General features: G+C 42.5%; 1 protein-coding gene across 1 annotated transcript in view; it reads left to right on the top strand.

The window, feature by feature from the left end:
- LOC138194478 (eukaryotic translation initiation factor 3 subunit H) overlaps nt 1–15,015 on the top strand; it is a 53,954-nt gene that overhangs the window by 13,495 nt on the left and 25,444 nt on the right. The window lies entirely within an intron of this gene.

Genomic DNA, 15,015 nt, shown 5'->3' with positions numbered 1-15,015 from the left:
AAAAAATATACTGTTGGAGACAGAAATGATGTAAGCACCCAACAAAATGTCCTGCTGGGGTATTTATGTCCCAGAAATGGAGCATTTTGATTTTATGAAAGTTGTGTACATAGATGGTCAGCAATGAGTTTTAAGTTTCTTTTTGGGAAGAGCAGCATCGATGGAAATGCCAAGAAAACTGAATATTAGGAGTAATTCATCATTGGGTCTCTGATTTAAAGGAATGCCCTCGCTAGAGTAAAGGGAACCACAGTGATTACAAAAATGGTTTGCCCTTGAAATTTTGGCTGCAATTTGGCTTTTGATGTAGTGCCTGTATGGTTCAATCGAGGATAAGATATAGTTCTGTATTGTTCTTATAATTTATTACATGCGTGTTGTATGTTTTTTCCCTATTGAAAGTGATTTTTAAACTGCCCAGTCTTTCCTTCTGACTATCGAGCTGCCCCATGCCAAGGTGGTCAGGGCTGCCTGCATAATGTGACCAGTTGTCAGGCTGGTGAGACAAACAAGTTTTAAAGATGCTTGTTTTGTGAAGTGCCCCGATTCAGCAATTAGAGATGTGTTTTTGCGGGCAGGCCCAGTCAGACAGCACATGATGGTCTTCTCTGAGCCAAGGAGTATTTCAGTTGGACATTTGACAGGACAACATGTAGCAGGGTTGGAGCCACTCTCACTTCTAACAAGACACTTAATTAGGAGGAGCCCAGAAAGTTACTGTTGATGTGTAAACAACCTGTAGTCATTAACGAGGTTGATTTTGTTTTTACTGATTGGCACCCTCTTTTCAGTTCATTTGTTTTTGGTGTCGCTCCTGCTGCCACTCTTTGAATTACTCAGCCTACCAATTAGCTGCATAACTTCAGATTGCGGTGAACACGATTGGGCTGTGAGATAAAGAACATGCCTCCCTGTGAGGGAGATCTGCCCACGCTAAAAAGCACTAAAACGAAGGGAAGGGTGAGTTCAAGTCTGTCTAAAATCTAACGCAACCTGTGTGTGTGTGGGGGGGGGGGGCGGGAGGGGGGGGGGGGGGGGACATGAACATGTCATGGTCTTGGAAATTTACTCTTATTAGCTTATTTACTAATGTGGGGGAAAAGGGATATATAGAGATTGCAGTTTTCTACTTCTTGGAAGTTGGTAAGTCTGTCTTCTTACTTTAGGATGTTCCAAACTGGCTTGTCGAAAACGTCAAGTCTCAAAATGGACATGGTAAGACCCAAAGTGAGGTGAGCTACTTGTGTCGGCTGATCTATTCAACAGAACAGGTGCTTGTTCTGTCAAAGTTGCATCGGTGCAACACAAACAAATGAAGCTTGATAATTTACCATGAAGTGCAATGAAAACTGTCCCTTTGACATTCTTCGCTCCACTCTAAAAGACTATAATAGGCACCGTCTCTCATCAGACAGCACCAAGGAAATGTTCTGGATAGACTTTCATTTAATTTCAATTTTTGCTAAGCGTCAATGTTGCTGTTAGAGAGAAAACCGCTGTGGGTGGATGCGATTCTTATTTAATGTTGAGGCAATCTTCTGCTCTGTTTTAACTGTGGCTGGCAGGAACGCAGTAGCATCTGCTTCACATTCTTTTAGCTCTTCTTCATCCATCACTGTCCATCTAACAGTCCTCCACAGAATATTCTCCTTCTCTTGAAATGTACTATGATTGTAGTCTCCTTGCCCTTCCCTTCATTTTCTGATGACCTTTTTGGTCTTTAGCAGATGTTTCTATTATTTATAAGCGAAAGCTAGCCAGGTCTTTGTAATATTGAAGAAACCCAATTTGACATTTAAAGCCAGACTGAAGTGCGCTTGGACCAATCCTGCCCAGCTCCTGAAGTGCTGTTTTAGTCGATAGTTCAGAGGTGCTCATGAGTATTATGGAGGGAATCAAGTATGTGGTTTTGCTTTTAATGAATATAATAAACTACTGAAATTTTAATAAACCAGTTGAAAGAAAAGTTGTTGTTTTTTTTTAGAGAAAACTTCACAAGACTTGATTATTTTACACCTTGAAGGAGAGTTTCTCAAAAACTGTTTTGCTTTTAAGGATTACGTGAAGGGATCCCAAAAAAATGAATTAATAATTTTCTTAAAGTATAACTAAGGTGTGTTGCAGCTTTTAAGGATGTAAGATTGTAACGACGCAGTTTGAGACCAAACATTATCACGAAAATTGTTGAGACCATGCTCAAATGAAAAGTGTCCACTGTAGGTGATGTTTGTAAACAAAAGAAACGACTAAAATATAATTTATCATTTTCTTAAAGTATGGACAAAGCAAAGGAAGTGAAAACACAAACAGAGCTAATTAGGGGCAATTACATCAGCGCCTTCCTGCAGCACGGTCTGCAAGGTTAGTCCTTGGTTTTTGGAGCTTTAATTGTCGTCGGTGGCAGACGTGTTCACGGCGGGTTAATTGAAGTCAGGAGGATTCAAAACGCCTCTGCCATGATCGCCACTTCTTTAGGTAAACACACTATTCAGTATGCGGTGAGGCCTGCGTGTTTGTGTTGTGTCAAAAGTAGGTGCTTTCCCATTCAGATAAGATCTGCCTTGGGGTTAGCCCTTCAATAGATCACTCTACCTGCCCCAAATGGGAAATTGATTTCCTCTGTTTTTCCTTGCTCTCCCTCAGCAAGGCTAATTAGAAATCACTTGGATATATCTATCTATATATCTATAGACATATATAGATAGATATATAGATCTATCTATCTATATATATATATGTAACTATAAAATGTGATCTTCTCTCGCTTTAAAAGTTCACAAAAAAACAACAACACCAGACTAAAACCCCAGAACAGCACCCAAAAGGCAGCGAGTGTGCTCGGAACAATGGTTAAATTATTCCTACGGATACTTTGGGCCTATTCTGAGGAATGTCAGACCCTTATAAACTCAACCACACAGCAACTAAAGGCATTCAGAGAAACAGGAAAAAACAAGTTTCCCCACACAAGTTTTGCTTTGTCCGTTACGTTCTTATTGGCACAAAAGGTATTTAAGCACAAGCCTTCTGAGTTTGTCACGGATGCACAAAAGACAAATATATTAGCAAAAAGACAACTACGCACATGCACACAAGCAGTGGTGAGATCTGACCTAATGTTTTACAATTTCCACAGCAGTCTGGACAAGCTTGTATCAGTTAGCAGAACAAAAGGTTTTGATTGTTTGTGTGGATAAATAGATCTATCTATCGATCGATCTGTTTGTTTATATATCTATATATATATCTATCTATCGATCGATCGATAGATAGATATATAGATATATAAACAAACAAACATTAAAGATAATACCTGGTCTGCAATGTAGGTTTTGGGGGGTACCTTGGTCTTTTCCTGAGCCCGTTGTCTCTTCCTCTCTCTTGATCTCTATCGCTCCCTCTGACTGTAGCGTAGATCTGAGACGGGCTGTTAGCAGCGAGCCGGGTCCGTATCTGATTTTGAATCCTCACCTGGCGTTATAAATCAAGAGTGTGAGTCCCCCGGGTGCCGTCACTATCGCCATCAGTTCCACTGTTTTATTCATCCGCTCCTTTGTCTCATCACGACTGTGGCCCACATTAAATTTTGTGCGTGTGGAAAGGGTCAGACTGCATTACTGCAGACGGGTGGGCTGTAAGAAGTAGAAGAGGATGTGACAAGGATGAGAGAAATGGGGGGGCTGAGGATGGCAGGAGTGAGCTGGAAGGATGGGGAGGCAATGGAGAAGGCAAAAGTTATGAGGGAAAATGAGAGCAGAAGAGAAACAGGAGAAGATGGGCGAGAGAGAGAGACGCTGGTGCAAAGTAACAAGTAAAAGATGGAGCAGGAAACTGGGGATGGGGAAAATGCCATTTAATGTGCACTGGGAATTGTTTCCAATTTTACTCAGACACGCACACATATACATACACTGACTCTCCATCCCGCCGTTTGCTGCACGTATACCCACACAGAAAGTAACAGGGAGAGATTTTTCCTGTAAACTCAACAAATACCATCAAAACTTGAAAACCGCAGCCTTTGACAAAGCTGATGAGGAACAGACTTAAGACATGCTGGCTTTACCTGGCAGAGTTTTCACTGCGCTACGTTCTAGTTTATGTTTCTAAAGGAGTTCCACTCAATACTTTCTGACAGTTGCAGGAGTCTTTGCGTGTTTGTCTTGTTTTTGTACCGTAGCATCTAATCTCACAGCACTGCACATGTTCCACTGGAGCCTAAGTAACACATTATGAACAGGCATCAGCAAAAACAAAGGAAATAGGGCAAGACAATAGTCTCCTAAACTATTTTATTCGTTTAATCTTTTAGCAACTGTTTGTTATTACAGGAAACAAATAATACCAATCGATCAGTATTGTAAGAGCTTAATTCTGACTTTCTTTAAGACTGGGCTCAGACTACATGATGCATTTGTCTTTCAGTATGGTAACTCTGTCCGATTAGACGATCAAAGTGGCGTAACTTCTTGCCTTGTCTGAAGACTGACGACACTTCGAGTGACCCGGACCAATCATGGTTCACGTTTGAGTTTTTGTGTGGTCGGTGAGGAGGATCAAGAAGTTGTCGACACGGGCACTGTGTGATGGAAATGGTCCTTTTGCCATGTTTACAAATACATACCAGTGAACACTTTGTTATCCTGTTGGTCAATGTGAAGGAAAACGTTGTCAAACTAGGCAGGTAAAAACAAACACCTCTGACATGCTAGTGTTTTCGTTGGGGTGTCGCGAATGCCGCGTCGCTCTTCTTGCATGATGTCAACACAAGGCCCGTTTGTCGTTCACACTATTCATATTAGGGCCTGGCACTAGGAAATGTGTCAGGGATGATGAAATAGTATCAGAATCGGGCTGAATTTGTGTGGTCTGAACCTGGCTTAACCTCACTGCTCAGCTTTTATAGCAACAATTCAACCCTCATGCTCATCCAAGCCTCGGAGGAAGCAGAAGATGAAGAGGACTTTTACTTCCTCAGCGTGTGAAAGATTTCCTCTCCCTGTTCCACTCTGTTAATCACAGATGGGGCCGTGTTCACTCATGCAGGTCTGATAGTTGTAATTTTTTTTTTCATTGCAGGTGAGGCCACGTGGGATTTGGTTGAGACAAACGATGTGGATGGCGCTGCAATTAACAGCCCCGACATAGACACGGAGTCCTGTATGAGAAGCAAAACTACCTCCACCTGTGAATACATTAGTGCTACTGCTGAACCTGCTGTAGCCGGTGGAGAGATGAGGGATCATTTATTATATTTAGGAAGATGTAATGTAGAGTTTAATAAGAATGATCAAAGCAATAAGGTTATTTGTCAAAATTATGCTTAAATTTTGAATTTTTAAATTTCCTTTGCAGTCTTATTTCAGTGAGTTATTGATTTGAATGCTGTGCTGGTATTTCAGGGCCTGTCTCTCGTGTGTAATAGCTGATACAGTTTAAATGGATTGTATTGGCCTCAGTGCCACACATACACACTCTTCAGTTCCCCCGTCTTGCGTACATGCATGCAGTTAAACGAAGATTTGACAAGGAGATCAAGTAAAACTTTGTCGTGTTTTTTTTTTTTTTTCCAATCCAAAAACAAACCAGCGTAGATGTGAGCGCACGCACGCCATTTCCCCGTCCACGTCATCTCCCCGTCCCTGCTATCAAAACAAAAGCCCTGTAACAACCGGCGCAGTCAAATGTGCATATGGTGAACTCGCCTGCGTGTTATGTCACAAAGCTGCTGTCTCACTACGCTCTCCCGCTCTTGTGCACCAGCGCATCATTGTGTGTTTGTGTGCCCGTTTGTGGCGACGCGTGCGTGTCTGTGTGCGTACATGCAAGCGTCTGTGTGCGCGTACCTGCGCGTGTCTGTGTGCAGAAATGCGCGTCTGCCTGTGTGTGTGTGTGTGCGTACATGCGCGTGTCTGTGTGTGCGTACATGCGCGTGGAAGGGCAGCAGCTCTCCGCAGGGTTTGCTTAACTAAGATTAATTGCACCTAATCCACTGTGCCAGGTGGAACATGGACGGAGGTGGGCGCGCACAGACACGCTCGCATCTCGGCACACACATCCCATTATAGCCTCGCTGTTGAAAATTAGCCTTGCGCCTCTCCCGACACCCCGGACCAGACCGCAACTCGATACCACCATTTACTTCCCGACAAGTTGCACATTCATCACCGCTCCCTCCTTCAGACAGACGAACGCACAGACGGACAAAACGCAGCGACAGAAGGACAAGCTATCTGCTCGCTTGCATCAGCACAAGCCGACCTTGACAACACATAGAAAGAAAGTGTTTGTCCTCTTTTCTTTTTAGACGAAGTGAAGGAAGGAATGCCTGGACTTCGTGTTTGTCACCGAGATGCAGTCTGTCTGCAGGAACACGAGCATTGTGACACACAGGAAGTGACCCAACATCAGTGGTACATTTCCTGCAGTTATTATGGTGGTGTTGATGATTAGCTGCGCAAATTAACAGCAATGATTATACATTTATTGTTCATCTGTACAATAAAGTGCCCCTAAACGGAAGCATGCACATTAGCATGATGCTGAGAAATATTGATTGGCCTGCCAGGCTCCACCTGTCCAGGGTGACAGTCCCATTAAAATGTGTTCAAAGAGTCGGTGTGCTTGAAATGGTGATTTGAAAATGAAATAGCGTTTAGAGACAACCTCGGTGTCATAGTTTGACAGTCAACTTGTTTTAAACTTTCACTTTCCTGAGCTGTCACTCGAGCAAAAGTGTGTTAAACCACATTAAGGACATCATTTGATAATAATTATTATTCATTAAATGACTTATAATTTAATGGGCAAGGTCGCCACATGACTCATCATTTTCTCCTCTTCACATCCTTGGTGATCAATATTCGTGTCACAGGTCAGCGCTCTCTTGTTGTGCCATATCTCTCTCTCTCTCTCTCTCTCTCACACACACACACACACACACACACACACACACACACACACACACACACACACACACACACACACACACACACACACACACACACACACACACACACACACACACACTGTTGATTAGTGTGCTCTCTCCTTCTTTCCCCTCCTCGCACTTTTCAACCTTTCTCCTCTTGGCCTCCCTTCACTTCTCCTCTTGGCACCTCTCTGTGACTGTCTCTCATGTTTATCACAATGATGCTGAGCAGTCATCCTCATTAATCTTGTGGCTGTGTTGTCATGCTGATACTGTAGCTACACCACCGTTTCCTGCCTGTTCTTGTTGTTTCTGTACCCTCTCAGTGTTGTCAGATGAAGTCAGGTCCTCTTTTATCCACGCTGCCTTTTGAGAATCTACCTTATTACTACTTACTTTCTCACTATTTATCTAATACTTGTGGCTGACATTACATTTAATAGTTACTTTACTGCAAGCTAACTATTAACATTATTTGAATTGCCACCATCATGCTGTATATCTGCTTAACAAGAGCTGCTTTCTCTCTCTCTCTGTGTGTGTGTGTGTGTGTGTGTGTGTGTTGCTGGCTGGAAGAGGAAGTGATGATTGTTTGCTTGAGAGAGACAGTGAAAGAGATTGAGAAAATAAATCAATCCAAGGCTTGCGTAGGTAGCGCTCGCTCAGGGGTAATGTTTGTTAGCTCAAGGCTTAATTGGCATATTGTATTGTGCCAGCGGGACAAAAGAAACTCAACCAAACAAATGTAACTTTAGACAACCTGGCAACTTGTTGAAGCGTGTATCTTCAGTGGCTGTTCATGGAGGAGACAATATATTCCTATACTATTGTTCCACATGGTCAGCGTGGGGGAGAGAGCGGGTTGATAACATTATGGATTTTGCCTCCATCACACTTCATGGGTGCAGAGTACAGACAAAGCAGTGCTTTTGATGACATCACGTCTGAAGTATCTTTGAGAATAACACTTTGTTCTTTCCAGTTATTGCGGAGACATCATTTTCTCTTTTAGCGTGATCACATTTCAGCACATGAGAATAGAGCTTTTCTGTCCAAAATGAATTATATAGACCCAAAACTGCACAAGTCATCGGTGAAACACAACGTGCTCAGGAGTTTGGGACTCTACAGGTCACCAGTGATTTGTAATGGACACATAAGGGGAGAAAAGTGCATTGAATTCATCAGACAGTCCCCGCTCCCGTTTAGGAATCCAGGGGAGTAGCGAGGATGAGTAAACAGGAAGGCAGCTGTGGAACAACAAGGCAGAACAGGCAACCAATCTTAAAACCTACAAACAATTGGATTTCCTTTGTTCTTTATAGTAGACACGGATGCATGTGGTGTTTTATTCGGTTGTATTTGGGGTAAAGTAAAGCCAGGTGTAGTTATAAAATTGTCAGTGCTCGCCACAGAATCTTTTAAAGAAAACTGCAGAATAAATGTCACAGAGGGCCAGAACCACTCTGGTTTTACCTTACAAATCACCCTGGCGTCTGCGCTGCCAAGTAAATGACTGTCAGAATAGAGTGCTGAGTAAAAGTGGGTTGGCAGCTGTGTTGGATGAATTGGTCAAGAGTGTGGACTCGTTAAATAAAGGTAGGTGTGTTGGGTCCTGAGGGTAAAATGGAGGGAAAGAAATGGAGCAGCTGTAGAAGTACACCTTTCTTCACTTCACAAAACACGGGTAGATTAAAGTGTCTTTAAACAATAATGTACTTAAACATTTGTTTTGTTTTTCTTTTGGCTCTGAAGTATTTATGAAATGCCAAGATGAGCCTGGTTTGCTCACCACGGAGCACAACTGGCAAATACAACAAACCATTGATATATGTTGCAGACACCCTTGCAAAGTATTTACCGTTGCATGTAGTGTGCATACAATTTGGACATATTACTTTGTTATTTTGAACCCTCTTGGTCATATCCGTAGCGCAACCTTTAAAGTAAAAAGAAAAAGGGATGGTGTTTGGAGCGAGTGATACACTTCTGCACTTCTTTTTTGTATTGCCTCCTTTTCTTCCTTTTGCAAATTGCAACTGGATGAATCACCATCAACTCTCTTGGATTTCAGTCGATATGACAGAGGATTGTGGGTCAGAACTGGCATGCAGAAACACTGGAGCAAAATGTTAACCGGGTTATTTTCAACAGAGGTCTGATTGTGCGTGAGCGTGCGCGCACTAAACCACAGCAGACTTTCCAGGCAAGGCCCCGTGAGCCTGTCACGGTGGTGATTAGAATGTGTTGTGACACACAGATACGCGCATCCTCACATTCACAGACACGTACACACTCACACACAGCTCGCTACCAACGCTGACATGTTGTGGCCTGCAGCAGCTTACGATGTCCAATGCAGTTCACCTCTTGTGTCATTGAGTATTAGAGTATGGACTATATGTCTAGTTTATGGCAGAGACACATACACACACACTACTGTAGTGCCTTGGTGATTATGACTCTTAACATTACTGCCCAAGGAGAGGGGTTTATTCCCCCCCCCCCCCACCACCACCACCACCACCATGCGTATACACACACACACACACACACACACACACACACACACACACACACACACACACACACACGCACATTCTCGTTCTCCCACTCAGCATCACGTCCTGCTTCTTTCTCCATTTTCTGTTTTCCCAGCTGAACTCATGGTTTCACACACACTCCTTTAAACGCACAATTACTTTGTCTCCGTCTTACACACACACACACACACACACACACACACACACACACACACACACACACACACACAATATCACACAGCACCGAGGGAATGGGCAGACTCATTCCCCCGTCTGGCCGCAGGACCCAGATTGATTGATAGGCGAGGCGGCGGGGCAGCAGAAATGAGTGAGGAATAGCAAACGGTGGCTCACGCCCGCACCTCTGTGCCTTGATGATATTGTTAAATTGGCTGTTCTCAGGCTAATGCTGCCGTTATGTCCACAGAATATCACTGGCTGCCCTGGTAATGCAACAATAGGGAGTCCTGTTTCTGTCACTTTTTTGAAAAGACCACACTAAGGGTGTCTAAACTAGCCTGTCATGGTGGGACCTGATTTTTTTGTTCCTGGTCATGAACTACACAAAAGTATGGTTTTAATGTAACCATTTCGGTGTTAGAAAAATGAAAGAAGGAAGAGTCACTGAACTTATGCTATTTTTATGCCACCAATTGAACTGCTTTGATACCATTGAGTCTAAAAATATGTCTTGTCACTCGATACCAAAATTGGATACCGAGGCCACAGCCACACCAACATCTTTTGGTTTTAAGATGTATAACTTTTGCTACATTTACATAGTAGTAAATTGCATCAGCATCAATATTTGAGGGGCTCACGTAGATAACATCACTTGCTTTCAAACAAAATCAATTTTACATTAGGCTGCCTTATTTCCCTCTTTTCAAACAGATGTTTGGCCCCATTCCTGCCAATCCACCAGTTGTGTGAGCTGCAGTAACTGGAGGCTCTCGTGTGTGCAGCCTGAGACATTTAGTTAACGTCAGAAAATTGTCGTGTTCATTGATGGCGTGTGAGGTGTTTAGTTATTGTCAGAACATTTTGCCGTTTAGCAAAAGCTCGTGGGGTGTCCCCTAAGGACATGGGTAAATTGTAGTGTTTGGAGATACTATGCAAGTCATTTAGGGGACATCAGTAAATGATAGCATCTTCTGATAGTCTGCAGGTCTTTAGGGGATATCTGGTAATCGTAGCTCTGCCCCTCGTAACTGCAAGAAAACGAAAGATTTGTCCCATAATATTTCATGTAATTTTCTTTTTCTTAAATTGAATACCCAGCTCTGGGAATAGCACAGATATCCATTATGTATTGTTAGCTTTTTCTTCCTCAAAGACAATTCTCCGAATATCTTTTCTCACGTTGATCAGCATGCTGCTTCTCTTTCATTCGGGCATCTTTGATCTGTGGTTGCTGTGCAGGTGAAGTGCTTTACTTGAGGTCACCTTCATCTCAATGGTAGTTGAAGGAGCAGAAACCATTCATCCATCTATCATCATTTAGATTGCTCAAACCACAACACAGACCGTCCTATTATATTTTGTTTTTCCTCCAGGTGGTTGTTACTTTGCCTGTTTTCATTATCTTCCGTCTTAAAGGTGATTTCTAACTTAAACAAAATTAGTCAGTTGATGCACTGATTATTAAAAAAAAAAAAAAAGAAGAAGCATGGAGTAATTAACTGGTCACTCATTAGGACAAAAATAGCAAACATTTTGTTATTACAAAGTCTAATGAGTGTTTTTTTCTCTGTTTGTACTATTTTCTTTAGAGGTCTTTATCTATAAAAAGATTTGAAAAGGTTTTTGTTACCGGTAAGAGATTATACAGCTATAAAAATAATTGTCTCCACAGATTGTGAGATCTCCAGAGGCTTTACTACTTCAATATATTGTGGAGTATACACACCTGAGATGGTCACACAGTTTGGTCTGCTATTCTTTTCCCCCCACTGTTATATTTCATTATGAATAAATAAGGTAATGATCCCGTGGCATCCACAAGGCTCTGTGCGTTGTACTAGATCTGTGAGCCGGCTGGCCTGCTGTCTTATTCAGCCATCTGAGTGCAGCATGCGGCAGTTTGTTTGTCAGTCTGTCTGTCTGCTCCAGTTCCTTATTGAATCTGAGTGTCTTCCAGATGGGTCAAGACTAAGTCAGTCTTTTATTTATATTTACAGTATAATATTTATCGATCAGCCACATTAACCCAGTGACAAGTAAAGTAAATAACATTGATTATCTTATTAGAATGGCACCTATCTGGGGGTGGAATATATATTGGGCAGCAAATTAACTGCACTTCTTCAAGTTGATGTGTGGAAAGTTGGAAAAGATTGATAAGCAAAAGAATCTAAAGAAAAAGACCAAACTGTGAGGGTTAGACGAGATCGAAGCATTGTGGGAAGTTTCCGATATGCAGCGGTTAGTACTCTGGTTGCAGCAGCATACCGGTATCTCGGTTATCATACCATTTACAATTGCTCATTATTGGTATTGGGGAAAACAAATGGCACCGACTGCATCTCTTGTCCTCCTTGACTGCCAGTTAAATTCTACTGCCATCACACACATGCAGATTAATCCATAATAAAGATAATCATTAGTTGCAGTTGGACACAATAGTTTAAAACAGCTCCACTGGAACTAACTACAACATGTATATCCTGATTTTACATTCATGCATTGAATACCTTTATATCTATCAAAAGTGGTTCAAGGAAGGACAACCAGTGAACCGAGGAAAGGCTCATTAATGCGCATGGGGAGCGGTAGCTGCCCGTGTGGTCTCATCCCTAGAAGAGCTGCTGCAGCACAAATAGTAAAACCTTAATGTTGGCTGATAGAAAGTTGTCAGATTTTTTTATTTTTAATTTAAAAAAAAAAATATGTACAGTATTATCACACTATGGAAATATGATCAAAACAAAGGAAACTCGAGTGTAACTGTTAATGTAATAATGCTGAAAGGTCATGGATATGAGGTTAATGTACTGTAACCTTCAGCTGCACGTTTAGGGACAATATCTAAGTACCACATAAATCGTACCTCAAAATACAATAATCCAAATAGGAATATTTTTATTTGAGAGGAACCTCATCCATTCACCCAACCACCATCCCCAACAAATTAGAAAATGACCTCTGGAGAGTTACATGTTGCCGTTCCTGCAGAAGGGTCTTTCATTTGTGCCAAGAATCTCTCTTGTCTTCGTGCCCTCCAGGCTCTTGGTCACTTGGTAGCTCTTTGCTGCTCATTTGACCTGTAAGCCCTGTGAAAATACTGTAGAGACCAATATTTCCTTGGAGTTAACCCTCCTTTAGTAAAATTATTTCATAACCTTCCCCAGAGCAATGTTTTTCACTTTAAAAGAAAACACAGACATCACTTGTCAATGCAAACTGTGACATCAGATGAAGGAAATGACAAAGTTTCTCCGAATACATAGTTTTAGACTAGCGGGTTAATAAAAAGGCAAGACAGGAGTTTGTTGCACTTACTAGAATTTACCAGGGCAGGAGAGTGTAAAGTGACAATCCTCACTTCCTTTAACTGTTTCGAGGATTAACTTTTACGATTTATTAATTATTTGGAAATTACACTTTTAATTTATTATGAGTTTTAGCTTCTAGCAAGTCATAACAAAAAAATATGCCTTATTTAATGCTGCTTCAAATTTGTAAAGTATACTTAGATATTCCACAGTTGCCTTATTTTAGAGCAAAGCTATGAAATACATTTGCAATGAACAGAACGTTGTGTTCAAATACAGAAATAGTGTAAAAGTAATGTTCTTCTTTAAAAAAAAAAAATTCTAAAGCAAACCATTTGGACGCTGCTTATCACGATGTTCACACACTGCGGTTATAGAGAAGTCGAAAGAGAGTTGCCGGCTGGATAAGGGAGGAGAGATGGCTGATTGCTTTCCCTTCCTCTGTTGTCAATCCTCCAACCTTCAGCTGTTGCTTCAGAGACAGATCACTTTGTGCACAATTTCTCTGCTAATGATAGGGTCTCGGTGCAGGTATACGCATCAGTGGCGGCTGAGAGGTAAGCACCCATACTGATAGGCATAGAGGTGCAGAAACAGATACAGTGGTTGCTTCTCCATTGAGCTCTGTGTCTCGGAGTGTGATGGCCTGTCCCTGGGCAGAGCTGCTCTGCAACAGACTTCCTCTCGGTCCGTCACATCCACTCTGTCCCTTCCTCATACTCCCGTCTTTTGCCTCTTCTGTTACTTGTCTCTCCCACTCTGTGGTTTAATCCTCACCTACTTCTTATTTGTCACTACAGAAACAGAACTACAAACATGAATCTTCTCTCACCAGCTTTTATTTTTTTTGTCAATGAAATATGATATACGCACACATCTGTTGTGGGTTGGTGACTGTGCTTAACAATCACAGCTAAGAAACTCATGCTCAGTGCCAGACGCCACCTGATACCTTCTCCTCCTCCTCCTCCTGTGGTTTGTCCCAGAATTGCTACACCATCTAAAATATCTCTCTTCCCCCTCATGTACCATATCTTCCCCCAATCCTCTCCTACCCTCCCCCCCTCAACCCCACCCACACCCACCCATTTGCTCCGCTTGCTTTTGTCTCTGACCATCTCCATCACCACACAAGAGGGTAGATTAAAAGGGTAGATTGTTACATCCAGTCCATCCCTGCAGGACGGGCCGTGAATAGGACCACTGTCCCCGTCTGTCTCCATCCAGTGCTCCGATTCAGATGTTGAATTTCAGTGTGATGTTATTGTCAGGGGGAAGAGGCTCCTCAGGGCTGCACTCTTGCAGGAGTTTGATTGTGAGCTGAACATTGCCATTTGTTTTTTGTCTCGTGCCGCAGGAAGCGTGAGTGTGAGTGAGAAATTTACTGATCCTCAAAAGAGTCTTTGTCAGAGTGTGACATGATCTGTGGGAGGACGAATGCCCACAAGGGACCAAAAGAAATGTTAACATAATTTGACTAAGGTTGCACCCTGCTTTACATAACATCACCACCAGGGGTCGAAATTCAGGCCATTTGACAGAAGCCAAAGGAGAAGTGTCACCCTTGTAATAAGGGGACACTTTTCTTCACTCAATACCCCTTTTTTCCTCTTTACCTTTTCCCCCTCATGTTCTTATGTGTCCCCTCTTATTTCTCTTCCTTTCTCCCTCTGTAACACCTCTCTCCTTCCAGTGTCCTACACCTTCCTGTCTTTGCTTTCCACCATTCCTCTTTTCCACCTCTCCAGTTTGTTGTTGTTACCGGCCCCCAGCAGGAGAGGGATGTGCTCTACAGGCTGGAGTCTCGGGGGCTGCAGCTGCCCAATCACAGCCTGATTTATCAGCCTCCTCCAGGCTAGCCTACATAGAGATACTGTTTTGCCGGCTGGATTTGACTGCTACTTACAGTCGGCGAGGCAGGTTGTTTGTATTTGTGGCTGCTCGTCCTCTGGATGTGTCCGCTGTAATGAAATGCTCCCCCCGTAATGTATCTCCCATTCCCTCCAGTAGCTGAAGCCTCTCTGTGTATCTTTCCAGCCGTTTCTCC

This window comes from Embiotoca jacksoni, unplaced genomic scaffold (genome assembly GCF_022577435.1).
Source record: "Embiotoca jacksoni isolate LCO1_2020_lvr unplaced genomic scaffold, fEmbJac1.0.p SCAF_11, whole genome shotgun sequence".
Taxonomy (NCBI): Eukaryota; Metazoa; Chordata; class Actinopteri; family Embiotocidae; genus Embiotoca; species Embiotoca jacksoni.
Note: the sequence above shows the minus strand (reverse complement) of the source record. Positions and strands in the feature narration are given on the sequence as shown.